General features: G+C 36.5%; 1 long non-coding RNA gene across 1 annotated transcript; it reads right to left on the bottom strand.

The window, feature by feature from the left end:
- Window positions 1–3840: 3840 nt before the first annotated feature.
- On the bottom strand, window positions 3841–6720 carry LOC126825474 (uncharacterized). Its single transcript, XR_007681999.1, has 4 exons — window positions 6711–6720; window positions 6073–6450; window positions 5144–5267; window positions 3841–4471 (listed from the first exon to the last, which is right to left on the bottom strand). It is a non-coding gene; the product is annotated as an uncharacterized LOC126825474 (long non-coding RNA).
- Window positions 6721–11031: the final 4311 nt, after the last annotated feature.

The following is an 11031-nucleotide window of genomic DNA, read 5'->3' as shown; positions in this document are numbered from 1 at the left end:
TAGTAACATCAAGATTAGATAATTGCAACTCCCTTTTAGCAGGAATCCCAGATGTTTTAATTAATAAACTACAAATGGTACAAAATAGTGCTGCAAGGCTTATCACCAGATCAAAGTTTAGAGAGCACATAACCCCTATTTTAATTGAATTACACTGGCAACCTATTTATTTTAGAATTCAATATAAAATCCTTCTTTTGGTTTTTAAATGACTTCATGGTCTTGCACCTCTTTACTTACGAGATTTACTTGAATTATATACACCGTCCCGAACGCTTCGTTCATCCTCTGATACATTAATTTTATGTTCTAAACGATCAAGACTCAAAACAATTGGTACGGGCGCCAATTGCATGGAACAAGCTTCCATTTTCTATCAGAAACGCTGTGTCTCTTTCTGTTTTTAAAAATTCTGTCAAAACTTTTTTATTTAAAGAAGCCTTTAGCTTATAACGATTTTAATTATTTGTTAATCTTTTAGTAATCTTTTATTTTACTGACTTCTATTATTTTGTTTCTGTGATACTGTTTTGTGATAATTTATAATGTGTGATAATTTATAATGTTTTGTAAAGCGCATTTGAGCACCTAGTGAATTGTGCGCTATAAAAATGTTCATAATAATAATAATAATAATCAAAAGTAACGATTAAATTCCAGTCTTTGCCATGGTTAAAATCACATCAAATATACACCTTGTTCTAGGATACACATAGATTCATATACACGCTATGATATAACATTCCAGCGTCTGAAAGTAGCAAAAAGGACGGTAAAAAGACAACAATGTTATACGTACCTTTTCCGTATGAAAGCTATTCGATACGTGCTGCCGTATCCGTGTGTCGTATCACGTATGAGAAATACACAAGCATTGATGACGTCACACGCAAAATCAATACGGATACGCGATACGGGCCAGGAATTCAAGCTTGCCAAAAGTCTCTATTGTGAATTTCGTATAACGTTGTAAGTTTCCTTTGATGTCTCCTTTCCATCAAGCTTTCCCATCCTGTTTCGGGATATAGCGATTGTTTGCTTGCATATTTCGTTAAACCGGTATCGATGCGGGCAACTTCTAATTGGAGTTTTCAGTCGGAGTCATTACACCCACCCCAAACTTGGCAAGAGTATTCCAGGTTAGGTCTTATATATGTTTTATAGATTATGTTCAGTGACTTTTTATTTAATGAATATTTCAGTTTTCGTAAAATACCAAGTTGTTTGGATACCGAAGAACATAAGTATCAGTGTGTTTTGACCACCTGAAGTCACTTGATAGTGTAACACCGAGGTGTTTATGTGTGGGGACTATTTCTAATTCTATGTCACCGAGTTTTAAGTTTGGTAGATGTGAATGGGGATTAAATGAAAATAACAGGACTTTTGTTTTAATAGGGTTAAAATTAATTAACCATTTTTGCGACCAAATATTTATGGCATTTAAATCATGGTTTAGAGATAATTCTATATCATTAACCGTTTTTCCATTGCTGCATAAAGCTGTATCGTCAGCAAATAAGCGTGCTATGTTTGTTAACGTATCTTGGATATCATTTATATAGATTAAGAAGAGGAAAGGTCCCAAAACAGAACCCTGCGGAATTCCTGACATTAGAGTTGTTTCATGTGATGTAAAATCTCTGAAGGTTACCGCCTGTTTCCTGTTACTGATGTAGCTTGATAGCCACTTAAGACATTGGTCGTCAACACCGTAGTTGTTTAGTTTATGTATCAGGCCTCTGTGATATACTCGATCAAAGGCTTTTGAAATGTCAAAGAAAACGTAGCAGGACAATCCGTGGTCCTCAAACGCAGTGACGACATCGTGATATATTTCAAGAAGTTGACGAACCGTTGAGTGTTGTGGTCTGAATCCAGTTTGCAAGCCATATTTTCGAACGTGGATTAGTCCAAAACAGAGATTTAATCCTCGATTTTTTTACCAGTCATATTCTGAAAAGCTGATTAAATTTTAAACTAAGATTACTATAAACTCTGATTAGCATAATCATTGAGTTAATCGTTGTTTGAGAATACCATAAAGGCCAGTATTCTCAAACAGTGACTTGATCTAATCTGAGGTTAAATCATTGATTATAAAGCAAATGATATTATCAAACGTTGTCTAAAAAATAAACAGTGATTAACGTAAACTTTGATTAATCTAATCACTGAACAAATCAGCTTTTGAGAATACAGCAAAAGTTTGTATTCTCGAACAATGATTTGCCTTTAATCTGTGTCTAAGTAATGTCAAAATTAAGTCAACTCAGGGGGGTAGTTTAAAAGGCTGATTAAATTCAAAAGTACTAAAATAAATTTAAATATTTGGGTTTAATGTGCCACGTTTCTGCGTTAACTGGGATAGTGAACATGGCCTTACACCATGCAGAGGGACAGCGATAAAGATGGGGTTTAACATCCACTCCACACAAAATAGGTCAATTGGGACTAGCATATGCTTCATAATTATCATCATCTTCATCATTATCATCTTCAGCGTCATCTATTGGGTCAGGTTCATTAAGAGCAACAGCAATATTATGTAAGACAGCTGCAGCAATTGTATGTTTGCAATTTTGTATTAATACCTAACCGTAAAACTGTGAACCGCCTTTTCTATATTCCAAATGTCCTTTCAACTATACCTCTGGTCTTAATATGGCTTTTATTATAACGCCTTTCAGCTCTGATTATAGGATTACCCAAAGGAGTCATGAGATAAGGCAAGCATGCATACCCTTGATCGCCAACTAATGCGCCAGATAATGCATTATTTTCAAATTGTGTTTTCAGATTACTTTCGTTAAAAATTCGGCTGTCATGGGCGCTACAAGGCCATCTAGCAACAATATTCAATATTTTTCCCTTTGAATCACACACTACTTGAGTATTTATAGAGAAAATTTTTTTACGATTGATAAATCTACCTGCATCTTCTCCCCCTGGATTGCAGATTTTAATATGTGTACCATCTATGGCCCCAATCACATTCGGGAATTGATCTATGTCATAAAAGTCAGATTTTAACTTCATTAAGTCGATGGGAAATTGGATATAGCCTGGCTTTAGTTCAGCTAGAGCTATTGATACGCGTTTTATGACTTTACTTACTGAAGGTTGAGATACATGGCACAAATCACCGACTGTTAATTGAAAAGACCCAGTTGCAAAGTACCTTAAAGTTATAAATAATTGCAGGGATGGAATTGCATTACTACGTTTTGTTTGATGCCTAATTTTTTCACATACAAGATCATGTAAGAAGTTAAAGGAAGGTTTTGTAAATCGAAAGCACTTTCGGAATTCCTCATTATCATAAAGGTCAAAGGGATTTCCCCTGTCTCTAAAAACACGCTCCCTACGCATTGCTCTTCTTAAATAATTTACTCGATTAACTTGAATAACTGCTTGGTATGCCATACTTTTAAATAAAAAGAACTTATAACAGTCTTGAAAAGTATAATTACACGAATAAGGCTTAAAAGTTAAAGGAAATTACCTACATGAACATACTTAAGTCAATAATATCAAACATAAATTATGAACTATGAGTGTATAACATTGAAAAACATGAATTTGGTTTTGATTTAAGAAATATTTCCAAATTATATTCTAAAAATAATTATTAGGTGCTGGCTTCAAACATTATAAAAAATATGGTGTCAATCAAATTACCATGATTTCTCAAACTTATTACAGTTTCTAACATTAAACAATAAATAATACTTCTGGTAAAGGATATTAAATCATTCTTCTAATTGAACTTCAGTGAAATATAAAACCGAAATGGTCTGTAAACGTAAAAATATATTTTAATAAAACAACTTAACTCTGTTTTCATTAATTAGATTAACTTGGCTATTATGACATATGATGTTTCTTGCTAGAAGTGTAACAAGCGGTTGTCATACTAGATATGCTTTGCATGAGATGGTCAGGGGCTAAAATACAACGACTGTTCATACATGTACAATCAGGGGCCATAATCTTGATTGTTACAGCACCACATGTGTTAATATAGAAGCAAAAACTGGATCAAAATTGGATAAAAACTGATTTCGAGAGGGTCAACAACCTTGGTACTACATGCTTATATTATTTGCATAAAGGAGGATGGCCATTTTGTCAGTATCAGTCCAATTTTCATGAAATACAAATTCAAATAAGATTACGACCTCTAGAAGGCCAACAAGCTAACAATGAAGGGAAAAGTACCAAGATTTGTGGGTTATAAACATACATAGTCAGTTTCATCACAATGGGCTAGATGGGCTTGATCTTCTGATTTTCTAGCAGTTGCTTCTTAAGATCAAGAATTTGCATTTTAACTGTGTGTTCTTCTTTTAAAAGCTGTAATTTGCAGTTATGCTCTGTTTTGGATAATTCATATATACTGCTTTCAAATTCACTCACTATTGGTGAAACTGAGGTTTTCACTCTTTTTTGAGCAGGTTCAGGTTTTCGCCTGAAAAATATAGTATATTTTACCAAATTAAATCTTGATTCTTTATTTAAAAAATTATGAACAGACACATTTTGAAAGAGATGGACAGAGAACAAGCCACAAATAAAGCGATTTATTCCGAGACAGATGGAGATGGGCTAACATCCACTCGACACAAACCATGTCATTTTGGGGACCAACACATGCTTCTATTTTATTTCAATAATTCGTTTGCGCGTAAGGGTCTTTAGCAGTGGGAGGAAACTGGAGAACCTGGAGAAAAATCACGAGGTTGGACACTCCTTGCCACATACTACCAGGGAATCAAAACCACGCCAGTTTACTCAATGACAGATCTTATGATACAGCGCACACGCTAACCATTCGGCCATTCAACCCCCTACCGCCCCTCTCCCGTGATTTATCGTACAATCAGGAGCTATAATCCAGGTGGTTAGGGTTCGATACACACAGATATCGAAAGGAACACAAATTTTGGGTTATAAACATATATTAAGTTTTATCAAATTCAGATTAAATTTTTTAGATTATAACCTCAAGAGGGTCCACAACCTTTGCATTTGTATTACAAATACATTTCCAATATTTGCATAAGGGGAGCGGCCATTTTGTTGGGCAGTTTTGGTCAGATTTTCATGAAATTCGAACCCAACTGTCAGGATTGTTACTTACCTTAAAACTGGGGTTTCATTTTCTAATTCTTTAACTTTGTCAACCTCGACTGTATCACCAATATCATTAGGTCTAATATCATCTTCGTTTAATTCTATATGTTCATGAACATCCTCAGTCAATTCTGAAAATGAATAATTCATGCTTGAAAACGGGACTCTGAACTTGAATGCTGTGAAAGCTAGTACAAGCCTGTCTAACCTTGTGGGTGCTCTGCGATTTCCTCTCACTGCTAAAGAATCCAAACACACAAACCTTATTGAAATAAAATTGCCCCGCAACATAGGCGTATGGGCCCCTTTTTGGGGGGGGGGGGCTGTTTCATTTTTTTTTCCGAAAAATTTATTGCATCAGCGCCTGAAAAATGAACCTAAATACCATCAGCAAAAAATACCTGCTGTAAAATCTTTACAAATAACAGCAAGTAGCACCTTGAAATTGAAAACTGCACACCCTGAATCAAAATCAGAATAATTGTGTGTTTTTCTGGGAAATGCATCACAGCACCCAACCAACTCCCGGATTACAGACATGAAATGGGGTTTTAACGTTCTACTGTTTTGCTCCGAACTGGGATAATGAAGATGGGCATACGTCATACAGTGTGCTATGAGGGAAATTTTCCCGGATAGGGGCACTACGGCCTGCTCTTATATCGAATTCTCCAACTGTCAAGGGATCTCTTACATGCACGCCAATGTGTACACAGGTCCTGCATCAATGACAAGGGGGAAGCACGCCAATGCGGATTAAAGACACTTCATTTTGCCAAACCCAAGGTGGGGGGGGGGGGCATTGGGTTGATGCTCGTAGGCCTTGTGACTTGTAAGCCTCATATCCAAAAAGTGTGTTTCTAGTGGGCCTCTCTGCCAGCTTGCTGCATGTAAAAATAATATCTTTGTGCCTTCTATATTATTCAGAAATAATACCTGAGTTGAGACTGGATTTTCGTCTTCAGCCATCTCTGCAGCATCGTCGTCATATGGATTAACAAACTGGCCAAATTCCTTTGGGATCATCTCAACAATTTTCTGTGTAACCTCCGATAGGGGTGGGGGTCCTCCTCCAGTTTTCTTCTTTTCCTTTAAATGGTGCGAATATTCTTTCTTCGCATTTGGGCGGCTAATTCAATTGTTTGTGGTAGAAGACTGGTGGAGGAGAGGTTTTCGTATGGTGTGTTTGGCTTTTTGGTTTGGGTAACATGGCCCATATAGAAAGATGACAATTGTTGATTGGGAAACTGCAACTATTTATTTTCATCATCATTCATGAACTAAACCAATATAACTTAATTAACCATTCGAAATCTGTAATATATAATATATATCCTTTTAAGTAATAATATCGTTCAAATTAAACTACATAAAGTAAATAAAGCTTAAGTAATTAAACGTCGATATATAAGCTGTAGCGCTTGTACACAAATTATGTGTGGCTGTGTTAACTGCCTGCTAACTTCAACCAGGAAAACTTTACAAACGGGTCTTATACATAAACAGAACTAATTTGGCACATATATTACACGCTTAATAAGCTAAACAGAGTATTTAAATGTAAATCAACTTACTTGTGCCTCTTACTACAAAATTAGCCATTATTAATAGGATAAATAAATCTTCGAATTAAATTGCGCCTTGACGTAACATAATTTTCTTACTTTCGGTAAAGTTAGCCAACCGTTTGTGGAGCAGCCACTAGTACGCGTAATCAAGTTGGTCTTAACTATACTAGTGACAACAGCAAATAAATTTATCGTCTGCTAGAACTTAAAGTAAACAAATAAAGTGTTTTAAACAAAAATCGTTCTGTCAACAGAACACTCTCCCGCCGCAATAAGAAATACCATGCAACTGGCTATAAATGGTGCGAATACAATAATTGCCTTAATTATAAGAAAAAATATCCTTGCACAGGGTAGATAGCTCAATCCTAATATTTTGCACAGGGTAGATAACTCAGTCCTCGTATCCTTGCACAGGATAGATCACAACTATTTTCGTGATTGGACGTTCATATTCGCCTGCAACAGTTTTTATTTTAACGTTCCTTATTTTACCATCTGTTCCAGGGAATATATCGGTTATGATCCCTTTTGTCCATTTTCCACGAATCGGATTGGAATCTTTTAACAGTACGTAATCACCAATGCAAACACTTCTATTGTCAGTGTGCCACTTTTTCCGGGGTAAAAGTGTCGGAAACACATCTCGATACCAACGTTGCTACCAGTTTTCCACAATTTTTTGACAAAACTCCTTGTGGAATGCTACTTGAAGCGCGACCTAAAAGTAAATCGTTTGGCGATAAATAATGTCCGTCGTCGGGATCATTTGGAATTCTTCCTATCGGCCTGTCATTAATTAAATTAGCTATTTCAAAGAACACAGTTTGGAGCTCTAGAGGTGACACAGTTTGCTCCCCTATAGCACGTTTAATAGCCAATTTTGTTGTTTTTATCATGCTTTCAGCACATCCGTTTTGGTGAGCGGCAGTTGGTGTGAAAAAGTTCCAATTGGTTTGACGCGAATGACAAAGGTCCTTTAATTGGGTTTGATCCCAGCCTTTTAAAGCTTTTTGGAGATCAGCATCAGTTCGACTAGCTGCGAACCGCGATCGGAAAATAAAGTATGGACTTGGCCTCGTAAACTGAAAAAACGTCGTAAAACTTGAAGAAACTCCATAGTTGAATAGTCCTTTGAAATGTCAATATGTACTGCTCTTACATTTAAACAAGTAAACAGCACTCCATAAGCTTTGTCTGTAGTTTTCCTCCCTACAGTGACCTTAAAGGGTCCAAATAAATCCACTGCTGTATAGTACCATGGTGGTGTATGTGGTTTAAGACGAACAGAAGGAAGCTCTGCCATTATTTGTGTTTCTGTTTGGGCATTCCATTCGCGACAAAATACACACTGAAATTTTACTTTTTTAGCTAATTTCGTTACCGCAATAATCCAATATTTTCTACGAACTTTCGCTGCACAAGCCGCTACCCCAGGATGTCCACAATTTTGATGAACGTGACGGACAATCAGTTCAGATAGCCATGAGGATTTTGTCAGAATTGGTGGGCGATAATTCTCATACGAAACTAGATTGTTAGTACGGCCTTTCACTACATAAATACCATTTGCATCAAGCACTGGATTAAGAGATTTTAATGTTCCCTTTTTTATTGATGGTATTATTGATTTTTGAGCATCGATTATTAACTTTTTCTCCGCATTTTTAAGTTCTTTGACTGTTATATCACCAGAAATTTTTGGTGTGTTTTGCAGAGACGATTTAAAGTTGTAGATTACTCTGTCTCTTATAGCTGTAACCGATATAGCTCGTCGATATGAAGAAAATCTTTGTATGTAGATCTCGTGATATGGCGTGTTATTTATTGCGACTGCGGCTAATGATTTCTTGACCTTTTCTGTAGAAATAATAGCCTTTTCTTCTGTGTCGGGGTCGCTAGTGTCTTCAGGCCAACTTATCTCAGGTGTGGTAAGGAAATCTGAACCAAGGGTCCACCTTCCTCCAAGTTGACTTATATGTAGACCGCGCGAAACATCATCTGCAACATTGAGTTCGCTCGGGACAAATCGAAATTCAGCAGATTCGGTTTTTATTTGAATTTCCCCGACACGAACAGACACATATGGCTTGAAATTACGAGAGTCAGATTTAATCCAAGCTAATGCAGATCCTTGAATCAGAAAATATAACAGTTTTCTCGACTTTGATTCTGCATTCGGTTATAATTGTGTTGTTTAAGCGAGCTGCTACAATTAGACTGTTTAGTTCCAGTCTTGGAATACCAATATTTCTTAAAGGGGCAACCCTAGATTTGCCATCACGAAACCAACTGCAAACGAACCAGATTTTAATGTCCAGCGGAAGTAAGCTACGGCTCCATAAGCCTGTGAACTGGCATCAGAAAAAATTACAAGTGTTGGTGATCCTATTGCATTTTCTGGGGTCAAACAACGTTCAAAATTGACAGTGTCTATCTCCTTTAATTCTTGGAACCAAAGAAACCAAAAGTCCTTAATAGATTGTGGAAGGTCTTCATCCCAAGTATATTTAGCACTCCACAATTCTTGCATGCCAATTTTTCCCCGAATTACAAAGGGTGCTGTGTAGCCAATCATGTCAAATATGCCTGCGCATACGCTAAATGCCATACGTTTGCTTAGGAATACAGGCATCGTCCAATCAGTGTCATATTTTCCTTTAAACATCTTAGGAACTTTTGAACAAATTTTAAGCTTGTCGAGCTGTAGGTCCCATGATATGCCTAATACCTTCTCGTCTTTGGGTCCCAGCAATTTGAAATTTGTTGTTGAGTTTTGATTGGTTCCTATGTCTTTATTTGACACCCATTGCTTAACAGAAAAGTGCCCTGTGGATAAAATCAAGTCGGTTTCCTGTATTCTTTGTTGAGCTTGTGTTAAGCTTTCATAACTGTTGCATAAATCATCCATGTAACGACAGGTTAAAATATCTAAAGCAGCTTCGGGGTAGGTATTTAAATATTCTTCGGCTGTTAGGTTGACTGCTGTATTTGCAATTGCTGGAGAACATTTGTCACCAAAAATTAAAACTTGCATAGCATAAATGTTTGGTGACCTGTTTTCCATATTTCGCCAAAGAAACCTGTGGGTATTTGCATCTACTTTTGGGTCGAAAAGAACTTGTTGAAACATTTAGACAAATCTCCAACTACACCTACTTGCTTTTCTCTGAATCTAATAATGACACCCAATAAAGAGTTCAAGAGATCTGGTCCTTTATATTGAAAGTCATTTAGTGTATGCCCTTTAAATGGTAAAGCACTATTAAACACTAAACGACATGGAGTAGATACTTTGTCTGGCCGCAAAACTGCATGGTGAGTCAGATAAAATACTGGACCGTTGTATTGAGATATGTCTTGTTTCTCCAGCTTCTTTGCACATTTTCTCTTCTCTAGATCAATGATTTGCTCGCCATATAATTTTGCCAATTCTGGTGTTTTAGCTAGGCGTTTCTCTACAGATTCCAACCTTGATAAAGCTTGATTGTAATTGTTACCAAGATTAGAAGGATCTTTACACCAAGGAATGGGAATTCGCCATTGACCATTAATCTTTGTAGCGGATTTTCGAATAATGTTTTCTTCGTGTCGCTCTGTAGAACCTAACAGTTTTTGACCTGGTCGCCTTTCCATACAACAACTATTTATATCTATTCCCATCTCTTCTGCTCGAATAAAATTGTCTATAGATATGGGAAAAATGTTCTCGACTTCTGAACATAAATTTTCTGTGTAAGACTTCTCGTTGCTGTAGCTGTCAGAAATGTTGGTTGCTCCAAATATTATTGGGCCTATAATTGAATGTATCACAGCCACATCTTTATCAACCTCAAGCTCTCCAGTATGAAACTTGATGTGATCTATTCCAATCAACAAATCTGGTGAACCTGATCTACGTTGAATCCTTTGTAAGTCAACGTGAAATCGTTTTGAGAAGTATTCTAAGTCGATTTGTTCTATGTCACTACAAATCTCAGGGATACATGTACCAATAGCTTTAACTTTATAATATGGTCCACCATTTAGGTTTTGCACATAGAGAGTATACATTTTGGTTTGGTAAGTCTCTTGTACGTTGCCTATTTTACCGAGTGTTACCATTATGTCTGATCCCTTTAATTCTAGGTCTGAAGCAGTTAAATTCTTAATAAGGGATAACGCTGCACATCCGTCTACCATTATTAAAGAATCTACCTTGGTAATTGTTTGGCATTGATTTGACAATTCAGCTGTGGTGACTGGTAAAATTCCACTGTCTGCTACAGCTCCTGCCTCTATACCTCTCATTTGTATTATTTCAAATGGAGCACCATGTAGAGTTGGA

Source organism: Patella vulgata, chromosome 6 (assembly GCF_932274485.2).
Source record: "Patella vulgata chromosome 6, xgPatVulg1.2, whole genome shotgun sequence".
In the NCBI taxonomy this organism is placed as follows: domain Eukaryota; kingdom Metazoa; phylum Mollusca; class Gastropoda; family Patellidae; genus Patella; species Patella vulgata.
Note: the sequence above shows the minus strand (reverse complement) of the source record. Positions and strands in the feature narration are given on the sequence as shown.